The sequence below is a fragment of the Salvelinus sp. IW2-2015 genome, linkage group LG32 (genome assembly GCF_002910315.2).
Source record: "Salvelinus sp. IW2-2015 linkage group LG32, ASM291031v2, whole genome shotgun sequence".
NCBI lineage: Eukaryota > Metazoa > Chordata > Actinopteri > Salmoniformes > Salmonidae > Salvelinus > Salvelinus sp. IW2-2015.
The window spans coordinates 18,891,519-18,914,602 of record NC_036871.1 but is presented as its reverse complement, the minus strand read 5'-3'; the positions used below and the strand labels follow the sequence as shown (position 1 = coordinate 18,914,602).

General features: G+C 41.7%; 1 pseudogene; it reads left to right on the top strand.

The window, feature by feature from the left end:
* Nucleotides 1–3: 3 nt before the first annotated feature.
* On the top strand, nucleotides 4–17,181 carry LOC111956997 (ATP-dependent RNA helicase A-like; annotated as a pseudogene).
* Nucleotides 17,182–23,084: the final 5,903 nt, after the last annotated feature.

The following is a 23,084-nucleotide window of genomic DNA, read 5'->3' as shown; positions in this document are numbered from 1 at the left end:
TCTGACACCGCCCGCTACAGAGGTCCTGGATGGCAGGAAGCCCGGCCCTCTGTAGTGCCTTGTGGTCAGAGGCCGAGCAGCCGCCACACCAGGCAACGATGCAACCCTTCAGTTATTGAGATTTTCTATAGATTCATTAGTAACCTAGTTTATCAGGAGTATTGCTCCAACGCATTCATGACAAACCAAAGAGCTGAGCCGTAGACATACATTAGTTATGTGGACTGTATGTTTTTCTGCTGGACTGCTATGTAGACAGAGCCCTCATGGGTGTGCGGTTAACACCTGAGAGATCTCGCCAAAGTCATTTTGGAACTATTTATACTTCAACCATAGAGATTCTATAATCCAATAATTAGTTATAGGATTTCTATGACCTCAACCAATACCTAGGATCAATATTGTACTATTTGAATTTAACTGGACTAAGTAATTCTTAATATAAAAAGAAGTGGACATGTGATACCAGAATTCACAACCTTACTTGTCATGACATATGGTATCCTTTAGGCTGCACTAAAGTTGTCACATGGTTGCATCCACAATGGGGGATGGAATGGGCAGAGTATTGTGTGGTTTTGATTTCTGGTGTCACTTGTTCCACTAGGGGTGGGACAGTCTGGCTGTGGTGATAAGGTTGATTGTTGTTTGAAGTCTGGCAGAAAAACATACTGGCTCCCTCAAGTTCTCATCTGAGTGGACAATGGACTTGTCAAGCTCCGAGGTCAGTTGGTCCAATGTTTGATACATGTTTTATCAACTGTAAAAGCATGACAGTTACACATCATTCTGAATTCAGATACATTAGATACATTAGGCTTAGTAACATTATGGATGATGGAATTTTTTCACTTCTACTTTAGGAGCTTTTTTGCTGAGATGCAGTTATTTGTTAGACAGCTTGGTAGAAGTAAGTACCGACTTTTTCAGTCAACTCAAACTGAATTGTCTATCGGACGTAAACTGCTTTGTTTAAATGTTTGTAGATAAGTCTCAGAAATATTCGATATTTCCAAGTTCTGGAGAACAATGTAAACGATGACAAAATAGTTTAGTACCTCTCTGGAGATGACAAGTATGACTTCACATACCGAGTAAGAAATACATTTGAATTTGTTTTGTAGAGATAATTGCCCGCGAGCATGGCTCTAACAGGAAGCTGGCGGCCCAGTCCTCTGCGCTGTCTATCGTCCGTCAACTTTACCATCTGGGTGTCATTGAGCCTTATACTGGCATTACTAAGAAGAAAGAGGGGGAAAAACGTGTTTTACTGCTGAAAAAAATTGTTTCACTTTTTGGAGTTAGTACATTTGTTTAATAATACGACGTCTTCATGTTGTATGCTTTGTGTTTGTTCACCTTATTTCAACATCTGTCTCAAGGTTACAACAAAGTATGCAGCAAGTCTTTTTAACCTAGGGTTGAACCTTGGTGTCTTCACAGTTGGAAGCTTTTGAGGTGAATGTGGTGGATGATCTGCAACATCAGCTAAAGAGTATTGCCCTGGGTGTTGTAATTCCACCTCCAGTAAGTCTCATTTATATGGTGACCTTTATTTACCGTTATACAGTTTCAATTAGTATCCGACCTGTTGCACAGAAAAGCAAGGTACTGTATGTGATTGATATGAGTATGACTTTGAATATGAGGATTATGAGTTAAACAATTTGCCTGTCCCCAGCCACCTGATCCAAGTACCCCAGTGTCCCTAGTCCAAGGAAAGATGGCTCTGTTTGAGCCCTCCCAGAGAAAGAGCTTGGCCGGGGTAGTGCCCTGGTCCCCTCCGCAAGTCAACTGGAACCCCTGGACCAGCAGCAATATTGAAAAGGGCCCACTAGCATTTGTGAGACAGACTTGTTTCTAGCTGTACGTTTACTAAAAGAAATGCAACAATATATCTGTATTTTCTGTGGTTATTCTCTTCATAATGTGTCCTTACTTTCTCTAAAGTAAAGCAGTCTATTTTGTCATGGTGGACCTGCCATCCCATCTAAAAGTATCATTCCCATTTCCCCCTAGTGCACCCCAGAGCAAATCAGCGCTGACCTCCAACATGAGCTGACCTGTCAATTGAAACAAGATCAAAGCCAAACAGAAGGTGTTGTTGCCTTGATTTACTTGCTATTATCTTGATTTAGTGTTAAATGGTGGTCTGTTATGTCTGACTGACATGCAAAAACTTGTCTCCTAGGTCATTGGGGAGCGAGATGGGCTTCCAGTGAAGAATTTTGAGAGAGAGATCATGTCTGCTGTTCAGGGTAACTCAGTGGTGATCATTCGAGGGGCGACTGGCTGTGGCAAAACCACCCAGGTTCCCCAGTACATCCTGGATCAGTTCATCAAGAGTGGGAGGGCGTCCGCATGTAACATTATTGTAACCCAGGTAAGATTCAAAATTAAATATGCATGGACTTCCTTGTTTGTGATAAGATAATGACTTTGTCTCCTTGGGAAATGTTGTTTGGCAGTGTGTAAACGTTAAAAGACATTACAAACAGAAACACAGGTCCAGGACATGTTCTGTGACATGAATGTACATAGAATGTAAAAGTGCAGATGGCTGAATGACTGACTGCTTTATCACAGTGTCCTCCTTCCCTTCTTCCTAAGCCCCGGCGTATCAGTGCAGTGTCTGTTGCAGAGCGTGTTTCCTACGAGAGAGGAGAGGATGTCGGTAAGAGCTGTGGGTACAGTGTCCGCTTTGAATCCATCCTTCCATGGCCCCATGCCAGCATCATGTTCTGCACTGTTGGTAAGTATCTCTCTTATCCTCATTTCTCATTCATACATTAGGTGTTTGTGTGTAGCAAATACAGCCTGGATGTAAGCATTGCAGAAGTAGGGCTGTCCCAGACAAAATAAAATCTTGGTCGACCAAGAGTCGTCTGTTCTTGTGAAATGTTTAAATGTGTATTTTTTCATATATAGACGCATCCTATGTGTTTTAATCAAATCAACTATATGCACTGTTTGTCTGATGCTTTAAGCAAATTGTCTGATGAAATAATTAAGACACACAAATGACTAGAGGGAGTCTGACCGCAAGTGATTTGATTGTGCCGGGCCTGGCTCAGACAGCGAGTGACTGGGTGACTAGTACCTGTTTTTTCTCTCTATTCCCTGCTGCAGCGACCACCACGATACACCAACCGTTTGTATCGCGCTGTCCGTGTTGCTGAAGCTGCAACATAATTACAGCCATTTCTGACTGAAAAGTTCTGTTACCGAAATCCCTAATTTGTTTCGGAAAAACATTCCCTATTCCCTCAAGCCTTGCTCTCTTTACATGACACATGTACGCATCTCATGCATGTAACCAATAGGGCCTGACCTTTTAGCCTTTCATAATTACATCAATAAATAGGTTATAACAAACTCTGAACACTGTAACACATGTGACATAAAAATTGGATGCAGAGGACGTGACAAATAAACTCAAAACGGGGGAATGTTTACTGGTTGCTCAGGAGGTAAAGGGAAGTCAGATGTGTGGAATAAATTTGACTAGTTGTGGAAAATACTGGAGATCAAGAAAGACGTAAGGAGCAAATACTGCGTGCATATTATCTGTGCCAAACAAGTGCTGTTAGATTACAATATAATTTTCCTGATCGGTTCGAACAATGTAAACACCAAATACATTCAATGCATACCAGAGAGTCTGATGTAAAACCTTTATTACAGCAAAGATCAAAAACAGTTGCATTCATTTGTGAATGCAATATCCGAAATGGAGCGCTTTTGCCCTATTTATTGTGTACACTAATTATTCAATGGTCGGTTTATTTTACTTTAAAAATAAAATTCTTGATTGCATTTCAAATCATGATTGACTCGTATACTGTGTGATGACATGAATGAATAAAAGATTGATACAGTAGCCTATATATGTATTGAAATATAGGCTTAAGTAAGTTACGGTATTAATACTAAACAGGACGCGCTCTGAGGCCTACAGCTCGATGGTTATACAAGGCTGCTATACTAAGCTTTAAGCTTACTAATGATAATAACATTACTTATTATTATAATGATGATGATGATAGTAATAGTAATATTAACAAGAAGTAGATCAAGGGAAAAACTAGGGTTATTATTATTGTTATATATATCCTTTTCTTATTTGGAACGGTGTAAACGATACTAAATAAAATAAAATTAATACCAGAGAATTAAGTTGGGGTTTACTCTCTCCTCACGTTTCTTACATAATATAACCATATACAATTTCAGTAGCACATGTCTTAGACTGATGGACTGTACCATCCCCATGGTTACACAATGGATCAGTCCACTCAGATGGGCACGAATCAGACAGGTGTCTTGTACACCATGATTTTATTTTTTGCTACTGCTCGACTAAAGAAATCTCGGTCGACCAACAGCCTATCGACCAAACAATCGATCAGTCGACTAAATAGGGTCGGCCCTAAGCAGAAGACACATTGAATTGTTTTGATATTGTCATGTTAATATACAGTGCCTTCGGAAAGTATTCAAACCCTTGACTTTTTCCACATTTTGTTACGTTACAACCTTATTCTAAAAGGGATTAAATCGTTTTTTCCCCTCATCAATCTATGCACAATACCCCATAATGACAAAGCAAAAAAGGTTTTTTTAGAAATAAAAAAATGGAAATATTACATTTACATAAGCATTCAGACCCTTTACTCAGTACGTTGTTGATGCACCTTCGGCAGCGATCACAGCCTCGAGTCTTCTTGAGTATGACGCTACAAGCTTGGCACACCTGTATTTGGGGAATTTCTCCCATTTTTCTCTGCATATTCTCTTAAGCTCTGAGGTGGATGAGGAGCATCGCTGCACAGCTGGTTTCAGGTCTTTCAAGAGATATTTGATCGGGTTCAAGTCCGGGCTCTGGCTAGGCCACTCAAGGACATTCAGAGACTTGTCCCATTTTTCTCTGCATATTCTCTTAAGCTCTGAGGTGGATGGGGAGCATCGCTGCACAGCTGTTTTCAAGTCTTTCAAGAGATATTTGATCGGGTTCAAGTCCGGGCTCTGGCTAGGCCACTCAAGGACATTCAGAGACTTGTCCCGATGCCACTCCGGCGTTGTCTTGGCTGTGTGCTTAGGGTCATTGTCCTGTTGGAAGGTGAACCTTCACCCCAATCTGAGGTCCTGGAGGAGGTTTTCATCAAGGATCTTTCTGTACTTTGCTCCATTCATCTTTGCCTCGATCCTGACTAGTCTCCCAGTCCCTGCTGCTGAAAAACATCCCCACTACATGATGCTGCCACCACCATGCTTCACCGTAGGTATGGCGCCAGGTTTCCTCCAGACGTGACTAGAGGTTGACCGATGATTTTTATGATTTTTCAACGCCAATACCGATACCGACACCGATTATTGGAGGACCAAAAAAGCCGATACCGATTAATCGGCCGAATCTTTTTTTATTTTTTTATTTTTTATAAATGTATTTATTTGTAATAATGACAATTACAATAATACTGAATGAACACTTATTTTAACTTAATATAATACATCAATAAAATCAATTTAGCCTCAAATAAATAATGAAACATGTTCAATTTGGTTTAAATAATGCAAAAACAAAGTGTTGGAGAAGAAAGTAAAAGTGCAAAATGTGCCATGTAAGAAAGCTAACGTTTAAGTTTAAGTTGTATTTCATATATCTCTGACTATTGGGTGTTCTTATAGGCACTCTAGTATTGCCAGTGTAACAGTATAGCTTCCATCACTCTCCTTGCCCCTACCTGGGCTCGAACCAGGAACACCTCAACAACAGCCACCCTCGAAGCAGCGTTATCCATGCAGAGCAAGGGGAATAACTACTCCAAGTCTCAGAGCGAGTGACGTTTGAAAAGCTATTAGCGCACACCTCGCTAACTAGCTAGCCATTTCACATCGGTTACACCATCCTAATCTCGGGGAGTTGAAGGGCTTGAAGTCATAAACAGCGCAATCAATGCTTGAAGCACAGCAAAGAGCTGCTGGCAAAACGCACGAAAGTGCTGTTTGAATTGAATGCTTACGAGCCTGCTGGTGCCTACCATCGCTCAGTCAGACTGCTCTATCAAATCATAGACTTAATTATAACATAATAACACACAAAAATACGAGCCTTAGGTCATTAATATGGTCGAATCCGGAAACTATCATCTCGAAAACAAGACGTTTATTCTTTCAGTGAAATACGTAACCGTTCCGTATTTTATCTAACGGGTGGCATCCATAAGTCTAAATATTCCTGTTACATTGCACAACCTTCAATGTTATGTCATAATTACGTATAATTCTGGCAAATTAGGCRGCYCAAACTGTTGCATATACMCTGACTCTGCGTGCAATGAACGCAAGAGAAGTGACACAATTTCACCTGGTTAATATTGCCTGCTAACCTGGATTTCTTTTAGCTAAATATGCAGGTTTAAAAATATATACTTCTGTGTATTGATTTTAAGAAAGGCATTGATGTTTATGGTTAAGTACACATTGGAGCAAGGACAGTCCTTTTTCATGAATACGCACCGCATCGATTATATGCAACGCAGGACACGCTAGATAAACTAGTAATATCATCAACCATGTGTAGTTAACTAGTGATTATRATTGATTGATTGTTTTTTATAAGATAAGTTTAATGCTAGCTAGTAACTTACCTTGGCTTACTGCATTCGCGTAACAGGCAGGCTCCTCGTGGAGTGCAATGAGAGGCAGGTGGTTAGAGCGTTGGACTAGTTAACTGTAAGGTTGCAAGATTGAATCCCCGAGCTGACAAGGTAAAAATCTGTCGTTCTGCCCCTGAACAAGGCAGTTAACCCACCGTTCCTAGGCCGTCATTGAAATAAGAATGTGTTCTTAACTGACTTGCCTAGTTAAATAAAGATTAAATAAAGGTGTGTAAAAAAAAATATAAAAAATGTTCATGTTCTGAGTCTGTAGGTGCCTTTTGGCAAACTCCAAGTGGGCAGTCATGTGCCTTTTACTGAGGAGTGGCTTCTGTCTGGCCACTCTACCATAAAGGCCTGATTGCTGGAGTGCTGCAGAGATGGTTGTCCTTCTGAAAGGTTCTTCCATCTCCACAAAGGAACTCTAGAGCTCTGTCAGAGTGAGCATCAGGTTCTTGGTCACCTCCCTGAYCAAGGCCCTTCTCCCCCGATTGCTCAGTTTGGCCGGGCGGACAGCTCTAGGAAGAGTCTTAGTGGTTCCAAATTTTTTCCATTTAACAATGATGGAGGCCACTGTGTTCTTGGAGACCTTCAATGCTGCAGACAATTTTTGGTACCATTCCCCAGATCTGTGCCTCGATACAATCCTGTCTCGAAGCTCTACGGACTTTTCCTTCGACCTCATGGCTTGGTTTTTGTATATATATATATATAGACAGTTGTGCCTTTCCAAATCATGTCCAATCAATGTAATTTGCTACAGGTGGACTCCAATAAAGTTGAAGAAACATCTCAAGGATGATCAATGGAAACAGGATGCACCTGAGCTCAATTTCGAGTCTCATAGCAAAGGGTCTGAATTCTTATGTAAATAAGGTATTTCTGTTTTTGTTTTTTTAATAAATTTGCTAACATTTCTAAAAACCTGTTTTTGGTTTGTCATTATGGGGCATTGTGTGTAGATTGCTGAGTTTTGATTTAATCCATTTTGGAATAAGGCTGTAATTTAACAAAGTGTGCAAAAAGGGAAGTCTGAATACTTTCCGAAGGCACTGTGTAGCGTAAATTGATCTATATTGCTCTATATCTAGGTGTGTTACTGCGGAAGCTGGAAACAGGTATTCGTGGGATCAACCATGTGATTGTGGGTGAAAACCACGAGAGAGACCTCAATGTGCGTATAGCTGATGATCCCCAAAATCAGAATCCTTAGGGGCAGTTTCCCCTTATACAGATTGAGCCTAGCCCTGGACTAAAAGGTTCACTAAATGGAGAATCTACATTGATAATTCTTTGTAGTCCAGGACTAGACTTGATCTGTGTCTGGGAAATCAGCCCTCGATGTACTATATATAGAGTAACTGTTTACTTTTCACAGACTGACTTCCTCATGGTGGTGCTGAAGGACGTGGTCCAGACATACCCAGAAGTGCGCATCATCCTCATGTCCGCCACCATCGAAACCACCATGTTCAGAGAGTACTATTTCAACTTCCCCGTCATCGAGGTGTTCGGCCGCACATTCCCAGTACAAGGTAGGAGAGCTCAGTCAAATGGAGCTTGCACACTTTCTTAAATCAATCTAACATCTAGTTTATGGGCTTGTAATGGACAGGTCTAAGGTGTTTCTAACAAAGTTTCAATCTTTTCCAAAGTACTTTTTTAGAAGATTGCATTCAGATGACTCATTTTATTCCTCCTCCAACTGATAGAAAGAGAAAGGATGAGGAACGAGGAGATGAAGAGGTATTGGACAATAATTTGCCCTCCGTATTGAGCACAGATGACCATTTCATTTAACCACAGTTTCTTGTTCAATGGAAGTGTTGTCTTTGTATATGTTTGACTTCCTCTTGTTTGTCACAGGCCGACTGTAATGTGATATGTGGGCCAGATTACACCCCAAAGACAAAGCGCTCCATGGCCCAGATGAATGAGAAGGAGACTCCCTTTGGGCTGGTGGAGGCCCTGCTGAAGTACATTGAGACCCTCCAGGTGGCCGGGGCCGTGCTTATCTTCCTGCCCGGCTGGAACCTCATCTACTCCATGCAGAAACACCTGGAGATTAACCCACACTTTGGTGTGTATTCTCGCTACTAGTCCCTTGTTCTACCATAAAAAATGCTATTGGTCAAGGTATTTGTATTGATATCAACAAATGCATCGTCATTTTAGTCTCAAATCTCCCGTGTTTCTGCCATATACATGCTGTTGGTCCTAATTGTAATGATAACACTGTTGCTGGTATTTTGGCCCATTCCTCCATGCAGATCTCCTCTAGAGCAGTGATGTTTTGAGGCTGTTGCTGGGCAACACGGACTTTCAACTCCCTCCAAAGATTTTCTATGGGGTTGAGATCTGGAGACTGGCTAGGCCACTCCAGGACCTTGAAATGCTTCTTACGAAGCCACTCCTTCGTTGCCCGGGCGGTGTGTTTGGGATCATTGTCATGCTGAACGAACCCCAGCACGTTTCATCTTCAATGCCCTTGCTGATGGAAGGAGGTTTTCACTCAAAATCTCACCATTCAATATTTCCTTTACACGGATCAGTCGTCCTGGTCCCTTTGCAAGAAAACAGCCCAAGCATGATGTTTCCACCCCCATGCTTCAGTAGGTATGGTGTTCTTTGGATGCAACTCAGCATTCTTTGTCCTCCAAACACGACGAGTTGAGTTTTTACCAAAAAGTTATATTTTGGTTTCATCTGACCATATGACATTCTCCCAATCTTCTTCTGGATCATCCCAAATGCTCTCTAGAAAACTTCAGACGGGCCTGACATGTACTGGCTTAAGCAGGGGGACACGTCTGGCACTGCAGGATTTGAGTCCCTGGCGGCGTAGTGTGTTACTGATGGTAGGCTTTGTTACTTTGGTCCCAGCTCTCTGCAGGTCATTCACTAGGTCCCCTGTGTGGTTCTGGGATTTTTGCTCACCGTTCTTGTGATCATTTTGACCCACGGGGTGAAATCTTGCGTGGAGCCCCAGATCGAGGGAGATTATCAGTGGTCTTGTATGTCTTCCATTTCCTAATAATTGCTCCCACAGTTTGATTTCTTCAAACCAAGCTGCTTACTCTATTGCAGATTCAGTCTTCCCAGCCTGGTGCAGGTCAACAATTTGTTTCTGGTGTCCTTTGACAGCTCTTTGGTCTTGGCCATAGTGGAGTTTGGAGTGTGACTGTTTGAGGTTGTGGACAGGTGTCTTTTATACTGATAACAAGTTCAAACAGGTGCCATTAATACAGGTAACGAGTGGAGGACAGAGGAGCCTCTTAAAGAAGAAGTTACAGGTCTGTGAGAGCCAGAAATCTTGCTTGTTTGTAGGTGTCCAAATACTTATTTTCCACCATAATTTGCAAATAAATTCATAAAAAATCCTACAATGTGATTTCTGGATTTTTTTTCTCATTTTGTCTGTCATAGTTGAAGTGTACCTATGATGAAATTACAGGCCTTCTCATCTTTTAAGTGGGAGAACTTGCACAATTGGTGGCTGACTAAATACTTTTTTGCCCCACTGTACATACATACATACATTTTGGGCACACCTACTCATCCAAGGGTTTTTCTTTATCTCTATTTTTATACATTGTAGAATAATAGTGAAGACATCAAAACTATGAAATAATGCATATGGATCATGTAGTAACAAAAAGGTGTTTTAGATTCTTCAAAGTAGCCACCCTTTGCCTTGATGACAGCTTTGCACACTCTTGGCATTCTCTCAACCAGCTTCATGAGGAATGCTTTTCCACAGTCTTGAAGGGTTCCCACATATGCTGAAGCAACTTGTTGGCTGCTTTTCCTTCACACTGCAGTCCAACTCCATCACTCTCCTTGGTCAAATAGCACTTACACAGCGTGGAGGTGTGTTTTGGGTTGTTGTCCTGTTGAAAAACAAATGATAGTCCCACTAAGTACAAACGAAATAGGATGGCGTATAGCTGCAGAATGCTGTGGTAGCCATGCTGGTTAAGTGTGCCTTGAATTCTAAATAAACCACAGGCAGTGTCACCAGCAAAGCACCCCCACACCGTCACACCTCCTCCATGCATTACGGCGGGAACAACACATTCGGAGATCATCCGTTCACCTACTCTGAGTCTCACAATGACACAGCGGTTGGAACCAAAAAATCTCAAATTTGGACTCATCAGACCAAAGAACAGATTTCCACCGGTCTAATGTCCAATGCTCATGTTTCTTGGCCCAAGCAAGGCTCTTTTTCTTATTGGTGTCCTTTAGTAGTGGTTTCTTTGCAGCAATTCGACCATGAAGGCCTGATTCACGCAGTCTCCTCTGAACAGTTGATGTTAAGATGTATCTGTTACTTGAACTCTGTGAAGCATTTATTTGCGATGCAATTTCTGAGGCTGGTAACTAATGAACTTATCCTCTGCAGCAGAGGTAACTCTGGGTCTTCCTTTCTTGTGGCGGTCCTCATGAGAACCAGTTTCATCATAGCGCTTGATGGTTTTTGCGACTGCACTTGAAGAAACTTTCAAAGTTCTTGACATTTTCAGGATTGACTGACCTTCATGTCTTAAAGTAATGATGGACTGTCGTTTCTCTTTGCTTAGTTTAACTATTCTTGCCATAATATGGACTTGGTCTTTTACCAAATAGGGCTATCTTTTGTATACCACCCCAACCTTGTCACAACACAACTGATTGGCTCAAACGCATTAAGAAGGAAAGAAACTCCACAAATTAAATTTGAACAAAGCACACCTGTTAAGCTGGTTGAGAGAATCCCAAGAGTGTGCAAAGCTGTCATCAAGGCAAAGGGTGGCTACTTTGAATAATCTCAAATATATTTTGATTTGTTTCACAATTTTTTGGTTACTACACTATTCCATATGTGTTAGTTCATGGTTTTGATGTCTTCACTATTCTACAATGTAAAAAATTCAGAAAAACCCTGGAATGAGTAGGTGTGTATAAACTTTTGACTGGTACTGTATTTCAAAATGAAAATCAAATTGACTGGTACTATATTTTAAAATTCAAATCAAACTAGCCTAACTAGGTAGGCCGCATGTGCTGCACCAGAATCACATGTTCTCTCCCTCCTATATCAAGGTTTGAACAATGTGCATATTCCAGTCCATATAATACATTACAGTAATACAGTTCCCACTCAAAAGGATTAGCCTACTGGAGCTAGTTTCAGTTATTTACCCAAGACAGCATATACAGTGCCTTCCGAAAGTATTCAGACCCATTGACTTTTTCCACGTTTTGTTACGTTACAGCCTTATTCTAAAATTGGTTAAATAAATGTTTTCCCTAAATCTACACACAATACTCCAAAATGACAGAGTGAAAAAATTGCACACAAAAAAACGAACTCTTATTTACGTAAGTATTCATACCCTTTACTATGAAACTTGAAATGGAGCTCAGATGCATCCTGTTTCCTTTGATCATCCTTGATATTTCTACAACTTGATTGGAGACCACCTGTGGTAAATTCAATTGATTGGACATGATTTGGAAAGGCACACACCTGTTTATATAAGGTCCCACAGTTGACAGTGCATGTCAGAGCAAAAACCAAGCCATGAGGTCGAAGGAATTGTCCGTGGAGCTCCGAGACAGGATTGTGTCGAGGCATAGATCTGGGGAAGGGTACCCAAAAGATTCTGCAGCATTGAAGGTCCCCAAGAACACAGTGGCCTTCATTGTTAAATGGAAGAAGTTTGGAACCACCAAGACTTCCTAGAGCTGGCCACACTGCCAAACTGAGCAATCGGGGGAGAAGGGCCTTGGTCAGGGAGGTGGCCAAGTACCCGATGGGAGAACATTACAGAAGGACAACCATCTCTGCAGCACTCCACCAATCAGGCCTTTATGGTAGAGTGGACAGACAGAAGCCACTCCTCAGTAAAAGCCACACGACAGCCAGATTGGAGTTTGCCGAACTGGAACGAATATTCAACCTTCCAAACAGGACAATGATGCTAAGCACACAGCCAAGACAACGCAGGAGTGGCTTTGGGACAAGTCTCTCAATGTCCTTGAGTGGCCCAGCCAGAGCCCGGACTTGAACCCGATCAAACATGTCTGGAGAGACCTCCCCATCCAACCTGACAGCTTGAGAGGATCTGAAGATAAGAATGGGATAAACTCCCCAAATACAGGTGTGCCAAGTTTGTAGAGTCATACCCAAGAAGACTCGAGGCTGTAATCACAGCCAAAGGTGCTTCAACAAAGTACTGAGTAAAGGGTCTGAATACTTATGTAAGTGTGAAAAAAAAACWGTTTTTGCTTTGTCGTTAAGGGGTATTGTGTGTAGATTGATGAGGGAAAAATACAATTTAATCCATTTTAGAATACGGCTGTAACAAAATGTGGAAAAAGTGAAGGGGTCTGAATAGTTTCCGAATGCACTGTAGTTAGCTACGTCTATGGGATTTAATGTTTCTGTCGTGCGTAATGTGCAGTAGCGTGCGTGTGACAGATAATGGCACAATCATTTGGTATTTTTGGGGCTTGGGCTCATTAAATGTATTTAATGTATGGCTCAGTTAGTGTCAGGGTTACATTTTCTATCAAAGCTCTAACAACCTCCAGACCCAGGCCAATTTTATATGCTTTATTTACATTTACATTTAAGTCATTTAGCAGACGCTCTTATCCAGAGCGACTTACAAATTGGAAAGTTCATACATATTCATCCTGGTCCCCCCGTGGGGAATGAACCCACAACCCTGGCRTTGCAAGCTCCATGCTCTACCAACTGAACCACACGGGACCACTTTATAATACTTTTGAATGACACTTCCGGTTTTGGTAGGAAATACCGGGTTACCTGGGAGAAAAGTGATTTATTCTCAGAATGGAACGTTTGTAAAATACCGGCAAAATATTCAACCCTACTAATGACCGCCCATGATGGTGTGTTTTCTCTTAGGCAGAAAGTGAAGCTGTTCTCGTCTCACAACAACATGCCCAACTACGCCATGGTCTGGGGCTCCAAAACCAACCTGGAGCAGAGGAAGAGTCGGGCCGGCCGCGTCCGGGCTGGCCTCTGCTTTTATCTGTGTAGCAGAGCACGCTTTGACAAGTACGTCTCTGAACCGCAACCTTCATTGAATTGAAGAGATGCCAAACGTCTGGGCCTGTATTCAAAAAGCCTCTCAGAGTAGGAGTGCTGATCTCGGATCAGGTCCCCCCTTCCATGTGAACATATTAATTATGATATAAAAGGCTAAACTGATCAGCACTACAACTCTGAGCTGCTTTATGGATATGGGCCCTGTTTATTCACTCTTACCCTTACTTGTATGTCAAACTATGAGTTTGATTTGAAAAACACAAGTGAAGAATGTATGCCTCTGCTTCTGTGCTTACCCTTTTCTTCATTCCAGACTGGAGACCCATATGACCCCTGAGATATTCCGTACTCCTCTCCACGAGGTAGCCCTGAGCATCAAGCTGCTGAGACTAGGATCCATTGGCCATTTCCTTTCCAAGGCCATCGAGCCCCCTCCCCTGGACGCAGTTATCGAGGCAGAACACACACTGAAAGGTTAGTATTTTAGCTTTGACCTTAAAGCTAGAACCCTTAGTTGCTACATCCATTTTTGGACTGATAAATGAATGTATATTAAACACATTGATTCTTACAGAATAAAACTATAATGTTGACATCATGGATGCATCCATAGCTCTGTCTATGAATTTGAGCGGTTACATTTCTCCAGGCCCATCCATCAGCTTTATTCCAACAGAGGCGGGGTAACCGCTTTATTGTTTCTATTGAGGTTCTAGCTTTAATAGATTTCGTTTTTTACTCCATTTCTAAATGAGGCCTATTGTTGTAAGCATTACCAACAACCTTGAATAGTGTTGGCATTTACGGTTCTTCAATATTTTTCCACTAGAACTGGATGCCTTGGACACAAATGACGAGTTGACTCCTTGCAAAGCTTCCAATCGAGCCACATTTACATTTACATTTAAGTCATTTAGCAGACGCTCTTATCCAGAGCGACTTACAAGTTGGTGCATTCACCTTATGATGTCCAGTGGAACAACCACTTTACAATAGTGCATCTARCKCTAAGGGGGGGGGGGGTTAGAAGGATTACTTTATCCTATCCTAGGTATTCCTTAAAGAGGTGGGGTTTCAGGTGTCTCCGGAAGGTGGTGATTGATTCCGCTGACCTGGCGTCGTGGGGGAGTTTGTTCCACCATTCCACCATTTGTTCCCAGCCACGGCTGGGAAAGATGATGATTATGGGCTGCATATTCAAGTGAGTGCTGCATCAGAAGTCATGCATGAATTTAGTAAAATCCTTCCCTAAGATACTATTCCATATTGACAAATCGCTATACACATACACTGTTTTATGTTTCCAATGAGAAATGGTTTCAGTAGTTGGTGCTTTCTCTGCTCTGCTTTCTAGTGTTGGAGATGCAGTGTGCACCATCTCATGCAGCATCATGCTTCCCAGAGCCCTTCATCAATGATGGCAAGCGCTTGCGCTACGTGCACCGTAACTATGCTGGCACCCGCTTCACAGACCACGTGGCACTGCTGTCAGTCTTCCAGGCTTGGGACGATGTGAGGTGAGTCCTGGCTTCATATAAACATGCAACATGTACATCTAGAAAACAACCAATCCCCTCTTATGGATTAGAATGAAACACTCCTATTCTCTCTCACTACCTGGAAAATGAAGGTTAGAAAGGCTTGTTAACTTCATTGTAGAATGGGAGGTGAGGATGCGGAGTCCAGATTCTGTGAACACAAGAGGCTCAACATGTCCACACTGAGGATGACCTGGGAGGCCAAAGTGCAGCTGAAGGAGATCCTCATCAACTCTGGCTTCCATGAGGGTAAATTGTCTGTCTCAAATGCCCTATGGGTCCTGGGCAAAAGTAGTGCACTTTATTGGGAATAGGGTGCTATGTGAACAACACAATTTGTGTAGCTGTATTGGCGTCATTTACAATCACATCTGAAATAGTTTACTGTTTTTTTGTCTTTTTATAAGAGTGCTTGATGACAGATGTTCAACAACGTTGGACCTGACAACAACCTTGACGTGGTCATCTCTCTCCTGACATACGGCTCCTATCCCAACGTGTGCTACCACAAGGAGAAGAGGAAGATTCTCACCACTGCGGGGCGCAATGCCCTCATCCATAAATGCTCCGTCAACTGCCCTTTCAGCAGCCAGGACATGACCTACCCATCACTGTTCTTTGTCTTTAGCGAAAAGGTATGATCTCAAATTAAAAGTTATCAATGTCTACATAATATGAATATACTGATGTGTCATAGGTTTTACTATGCTATAGGTTGTGTACCGGTTATTTATACACTTAAATGTGAGCTAACGGGGTCACCCTGTCAGTGTTCGATGACAATCTATGATTGTAAATTGGTGTACAATTCAGTCTGACTGCACGCAACCCGTTAACACTACTGCTACAATTCATGACCACTCGTCTTTTGTTTTCCCCCAGATCCGGACTCGAGCCATCTCCGCCAAAGGAATGACACTAGTCAGCCCACTCCAGCTGATCTTATTTGCCGCCAAGAAAATCACATCAAACGGAGAAATCATTGAGCTGGATGATTGGTGAGTGTAGCTACCATCTTTAAAGTGGTGCAATAGTGGAAACATGGTTTTTCCTGCATATTTACTTAGAATACTAAAAAGGGTTTTAGATTAAGCATAAATTGTGGGGTCAAGCAAATAAAACCACCATCTGTATTTACAGGATCAAACTGAAGATACCTCATGACGTGGCTGGCTGCATTGAGGGCTGGAATGGAGGCCCTTGTTGTGGAAGTCATCAAAGACCCTGAGTACATCAGACAGCTGCACCCCACAAACGAGCGTTTGCTCAACATCATCCGCCAAATCGCCAAGCCCTCCGCAGCCGGGCTTAACCTCATGGTCAACAATCTACGGTAAGATCAACACGACTGACCTCTCAGCTCAGGGTAGGTGGAAAATATCGAGATTCTGTCCCAAATGGCACCCTTTTCACTACATAGTGCACTACTTTTGACCAAAGCTCTAGCAGCCATAGTCCGATAAACATGACATACCATACATACTTGTAGTGGCATTATTGGATTAGTTTATTCGGTGTAGGTTATCAACATTTGTGCACAGTATGATCTACTCCACTCAGTGAGTAATAGTACAGCATATAACTTTTTTCATTAGTGAAATATGTCTGTTTTGAATACCAAATACAGCTGGTTTACATGTTTTTCTGTCTTTATCAGTTTTGGCGATGGTCCACGTCCTCCTAAAATGGGCAGGTTTGATGGAAGTGGAGGAGGGTACAGAGGAGGAGGAAGTGGTGGCGGATACCGTGGAGGTGGTGGATACAGGGGGTGTCAGGGATATTAGACCATGTAACTTTTTGGATGTTGTATATAAAAATGCATAATATGATGTTTGTTTATTTGACTGTAATATTTGAAAAATGTCTAAGGATGTTTTTGTTTTAGTTGTGCATTGTGTGACCCCCCCCCCCCCCCCCCCCCCCCCCCCCCCACCACCACCACTTTGAAGTCAAGGTTATTGGCCCACATATAATAAATGAACAATTTTAAGTCTTTGATATATAGATCATCCATTCTCTGTATTATCTTTTAGACTGACTCATTGGATTAGTTTGTATTTGTTAGCGTTAAATATTTCATGAGCTTCATTTTGTCAGTGATTTATAACTTAAAGATGATCATTAAAGAAATCAATTCAATAAAATACTTTTCTCCAACACCGCCAGATTTCCTTTGCATTTCCTCTGAAGGTACAAAAATGAGCACAATTTTGAAAAAACGATTTAATTAATTGTTCATATAAAGTGCACGTTATGGGGCCAGTGCATAAAGAAAGCGTTTAACTTTACATTGAAATGGACATGAACACAAGAAAAATAGACTTAAGTAGTAACAGCTGTTACATGGCAAGATACTGAGCAAACAGCTACATTCAATAGTGAATTGCCTGTCAAAGGTCTGGTTACTTCAACTTGTTTTAACCATTGTGTACAACACATTTACGCTGCAATCCTAGACTCAGGAATCCACCCACATTTTGTGCAGCAAGCCTACATCGCCCTTGGTGTTGTACTCCAGTTTGTTGGTGGTGATCTCCAAGCTGAGTTTCTGCAGGGCCTTGGAAAGATGATCTGTCTCGTTCTTGTCCCCACTGGCTGTCTGCTCCAGGTCCTCACTCACTTTGTACAGATTGTCAGGAACAAGAATGGTCACGCCATACCCGTGGTTATCATGAATGTGGTTGTTGGTGAGCTTCAGTTGGGGCTGAGGGAGAAGCTGAATAGAACGAACATTTCATGTTACTGACCAATCCTTGGTTTTCTACTTGAGTAGACATAAGTGAGGTTGTACACTATTTTCACGAAGGTGAAGCTTACAGCGTACACCTATTTAAATTAGGTCTGCTTTACTATGCCACATTTATTACACTTACTGCAACACCACTATCACAGATTATCATGCTGCTGACAATCTAGGGTTCCTCCTAGCTTGAGTTGATTCATTTCCCCAGAATCACCACTTTCCCAAGAGAGTAAGCGGTGAAGAGAGAGGTTTTACTCCACAAAAACAGACCCACGAAGTGAGGAATTTTTGTATGGAGGTCAATGAGTGCTAAAATGTAATTGCCAATTTGCTAAGTAAGGCTTACTTGATCAAATAGAAGTTCCATAATGGATAGGTTGTTACGAATGCACTGATAAAAGTGGACGCACGTGGCATTTTGACAACTTTGAAAGAAAAAAAAACGTATAGGCGTTGTGCATGTTGTCATAGCGGACATCATGTACATAACCCGTTTTAGCATGGACATTGTCATCGAGGACTTCCATAATTTAAAAGTAGTAAACTGAGTCGGGATTCCTATGAGTTGGGAGCAATCAGCCAATGAAGAAAATTGACAGCTTCAAAATGGAGATAGCCTCAATGGCGCTGCCCATACTATCAACGATTGCTATAATGGCAAAGATACAAAGATGAGTCCCCTATCCATCTCTATGGCTTGTTGTTCATATGCGTATCTGCCCTCTCATTGGCTAGAAGGGTCTCACCTGAGGACATATTTCTATTGTTAGAGCGGCACTTGACTATCTGGTCAATATAATAAACAATCTTTGCTTCGCCTTAAAGCTACAATATGTAAACTTTTTGGGCGACATCACCAAATTCTCATAGAATTGTGAGTTATAGATCCGACACTTATTGAAAGCAAGTCTAAGAAGCGGAAGAGCTGTTCTGTGTGCGCTATTTCTATGCTTCATGTTCTTAAGTTTTGTTTTTGCATCTTTTACTTTCGGTTTTCGTACACCAGCTTCAAACAGCTGGAAATACAATATTTTGGTTGCTGGAAGGATATTTTACAGCAGTTTAGATGGTACAATGATTCTCTACGCTATACATTGCTTGTTTTGTCACAAACTGAAATTAGGCAAATTATTTGAATTTTAGCAACCTGGAAATGGCGGAGCGATTTCTGCATATTGCACCTTTAATGTTCCATACTACGAAACCTTTTCTTGCCCAGGGACCCCCATCATATGTTAGCAAAAAACTTTTTTTTTTCCATCAGGGGGGCGGTTAAGACCAGAGTTAAGCACGTTTAAATGGAACGTACAGTGCATTCGGAAAGTATTCAGACCTTGACTTTTTCCACATTTTGTTACATTACAGCCTTATTCTAAAATGGTTTAAATAAAACAATTCTCAACACTATACTCACACAATACCCCATAATGACAAAGCGATAACAGGTTTTTAGAAATGTAACTTATTTAGATAAGTATTCAGACCCTTTGCTATGAGACTTGAAATTGAGCTCAGGTGCATCCTGTTTCCATTGATCATCCTTGATGTTTCCACAATTTGATTGGAGTCCATCTATGGTAAATTCAATTGATTGGACATGATTTGGAAAGGCACACACCTGTCTATATAAGGTCCCACAGTTGACAGTGCATGTCAGAGCAAAAACCAGGCCATGAGGTCAAAGAAATCGTCCGTAGAGCTCCGAGACAGGATTGGGTCAAGGCACTGAAGGTCCCCAAAAACACAGTGGCCTCCATTGTTAAATGGAAGGAGTTTGGAACCACCAAGACTCTTCTTAGAGCTGGCCACCCTGCCAAACTGAGCAATCAGGGGAGAATGGCCTTGTTCAGGGAGGTAACCAAGAACCCTATGATCACTGACAGAGCTCCAGAGTTCCTCTGTAGGGATGGTTGTCCTTCTGGAAGGTTCTCCCATCTCTGCAGCACTCCACCAATCAGGCCTTTATGGTAGAGTGGCCAGACAGAAGCCACTCCTCAGTAAAAGGCACATGACAGCCCGCTTGGAGTTTGCCAAAAGGCACCTAAAGGACTCTCAGACCATGAGAAACAACAATATCTGGTCTGATGAAACCAAGATTGAACTCTTTGGCCTGAATGCCAAGCGTCATGTCTGGAGGAAAGCTGGCACCACCCCTACTGTGAAGCATGGTGGTGGCAGCATCATGCTGTGGGTATGTTTTTCAAGCGGCAGGGACTGGGAGACTAGCCAGGATCGAGGGAAAGATGAATGGTGCAAGGTACAGAGAGATCCTTGATGAAAATCTCCTCCAGAGCGCTCAGGACCTCAGATGGGGCGAAGGTTCACCTTCCAACAGGACAACAACCCTAAGCACACAGCCAAGACAACGCAGGAGATGCTTTGGGACAAGTCTCAGAATGTCCTTGAGTGGCCCATTCAGAGCCCGGACTTGAACCCGATCAAACATCTCTGGAGAGACCTGAAAATAGCTATGCAGCAACGCTACTTGAGAGGATCTGCAGAGAAGAATGGGAGAAACTCCCAAATACAGGTGGCTAAGCTTGTAGTGTCATAACCAGGGTGGCGCAGTGGTCTAGGGCACTGCATCGCAGTGCTAGCTGCGTCACCAGAGTCTCTGGGTTCGCGCCCAGGCTGGGCTGGGTTCGCGCCCAGGCTCTGTCGCAGACGGCCGCAACCGGGAGATCCGTGGGGCGACGCACAATTGGCATAGCGTCGTCCGGGTTAGGGAGGGTTTGGCCGGTAGGGAGGGTTTGGCCGGTAGGGATATCCTTGTCTCAGTATGTAAAAAATAAATAAATAAATAAAAATGTAATAAAATGTATGCACTCTACTGTAAGTCGCTCTGGATAAGAGCGTCTGCTAAATGACTAAAATGTAAATGTAAATAACCAAGAAAGCTCGAGGCTGTAATCACTGAGTGCTGAGTAAAGGGTCTGAATACTTATGTAAATGTGATAGTTAATTTTTCAGCTTTATCATTATGTGGTATTGTGTTTAGATTGATGAGGGAAAAATACAAATTATTCAATTTTAGAATAAGGCTGTAATGTAAGAAAATGTGGAAAAAGTCAAGGTGTCTGAATATTTTCGAAATACACTGTATATAATACTGTCCGCGTTCTTGAATTTGTTCTGGATTTGGGGACTGTGAAATGATCCCTGGTGGCATGTCCGGTGGGGTGAGTGACTATGCAAAGAATTTGGGATTTTCAACGCGTTCATATTTCTTATAAAAAGAGGTGATGCAGTCAGGCTCTCTGCAACTCTTAGCCAGAGAGACTGGCATGCATAGTATTTATATTAGCCCTCTGATTACAATTGAAGAGCAAGACGTGCCACTATATTCTGGGCCAGTTGCAGCTTAACTAGGTCTTTCCTTGCAGCACTCGACCACACAACTGGACAATAATCAAAATAAGAAAACTAGAGCCTACAGGACTTTTTGGAGTGTGGTGTCAAAAAAGCAGAGACCTCTCCCCATCTTTACAACCATTGAATCTACATGTTTTGACCATGACAGTTTACAGACTAAGGTAACACCAAGTAATTTAGTCTCTTCAACTTGTTCAACAGCCACACCATTCATTACCTGATTCAGCTGGGGGTCTAGAACTTAGGGAATGATTTGTACCAAATACAATGCTCCTAGTTTTAGAAATGTTCAGGACCAGTTTATTACTGGCCACCCATTCTAAAATAGACTGCAACTCTTTGTTAATGGTTTCAGTGACTTCATTTTATGTGGTTTCTGATGTGTATATGGTTGTATCAGCAGCATACATGTACACACATGTATTGTTTATTGCCAGTGGCAGGTCATTGATAAAAATAGAAAAGAGTAGAGGGCCTAGATAGCTGCCCTGCAGTACACCACACTTTACATGTATGACATTAGAGAAGCTTCCACTAAAGAAAACCATCAGTTCTAATAGATTTGAATCCACAATATGGCAGAGGTTGAAAAGCCATAACACATAACTTATGGTCAATAATATTAACGGTTGCACTGAAATCTAACAGTACAGCTCCCACAATCTTCTTATTGTCAATTTGTTTCAACCAATCAGTCATTTGTGTCAGTAAAGTACATTTGGAGAGCCCTTCTCTATAAGCATGCTCAAAGTTGTTCATTTGCTTACAGAATTACTTTGGCTTCCCTCCAGGCGTGAGGACAAAGAGTTTCCTCTAGGCTCAGATTAAAGATATGAATGGCTATAGAGTCAGCTACCATCCTCAGTAGCTTTCCATCTAAGTTGTCAATGCCAGGAGGTTTGTCATTATTGATCGATAACAATTTTTCCCCCTCTCCCACACTTTACAAAACTTTACAAAATGTTCAATGCTTTTCTTTATGCATGAGTATGATGGCTTACTGTTCGTTGTTGGCATTTCCTGCCTAAGTGTGCCCACTTTCCCAATTAAGTAATCATTAAAATAATTCTCAACATCAAATGGTTGTGATGAAAATGCCATCTGATTCAATGAAATATGGAGTTGAAAGTCTTTCTGCCCATAATTTAATTTAAAGTTCTGCAAAGTTTTTTTTCCATCATTCATCTTGGCTTCATAATGCATTCTCTTATTTTTGTTGAGTTTAGTCACATAATATACAGTGGCAAGAAAAAGTATGTGAACCCTTTGGAATTATCTGGATTTATGCATAAATTGGTCATAAAATCTTCATCGAAATCACAACAACAGACAAACACAGTCTGCTTAAACTAATAACACACAAATTATTGTATTTTTCTTGTCTATATTGAATACATCATTTAAACATTCACAGTGTAGGCTGGAAAATATATGTGAACCCCTAAGCTAATGACTTCTCCAAAAGCTAATTGGAGTCAGGAGTCAGTTAACCGGGAGTACAATCATTGAGACGAGATTGGAGATGTTGGTTAGAGCTGCCCTGCCCTATAAAAGACACTCACAAATTTTGTGTTTGCTATTCACAAGAAGCATTGCCTGATGTGAACCATGCCTTGAACAAAAGAGATCTCAGAAAACCCAAGATAAAGAATTGTTGACATGCATAAAGCTGGAAAGGGTTACAAAAGTATCTCTAAAAGCCTTGATGT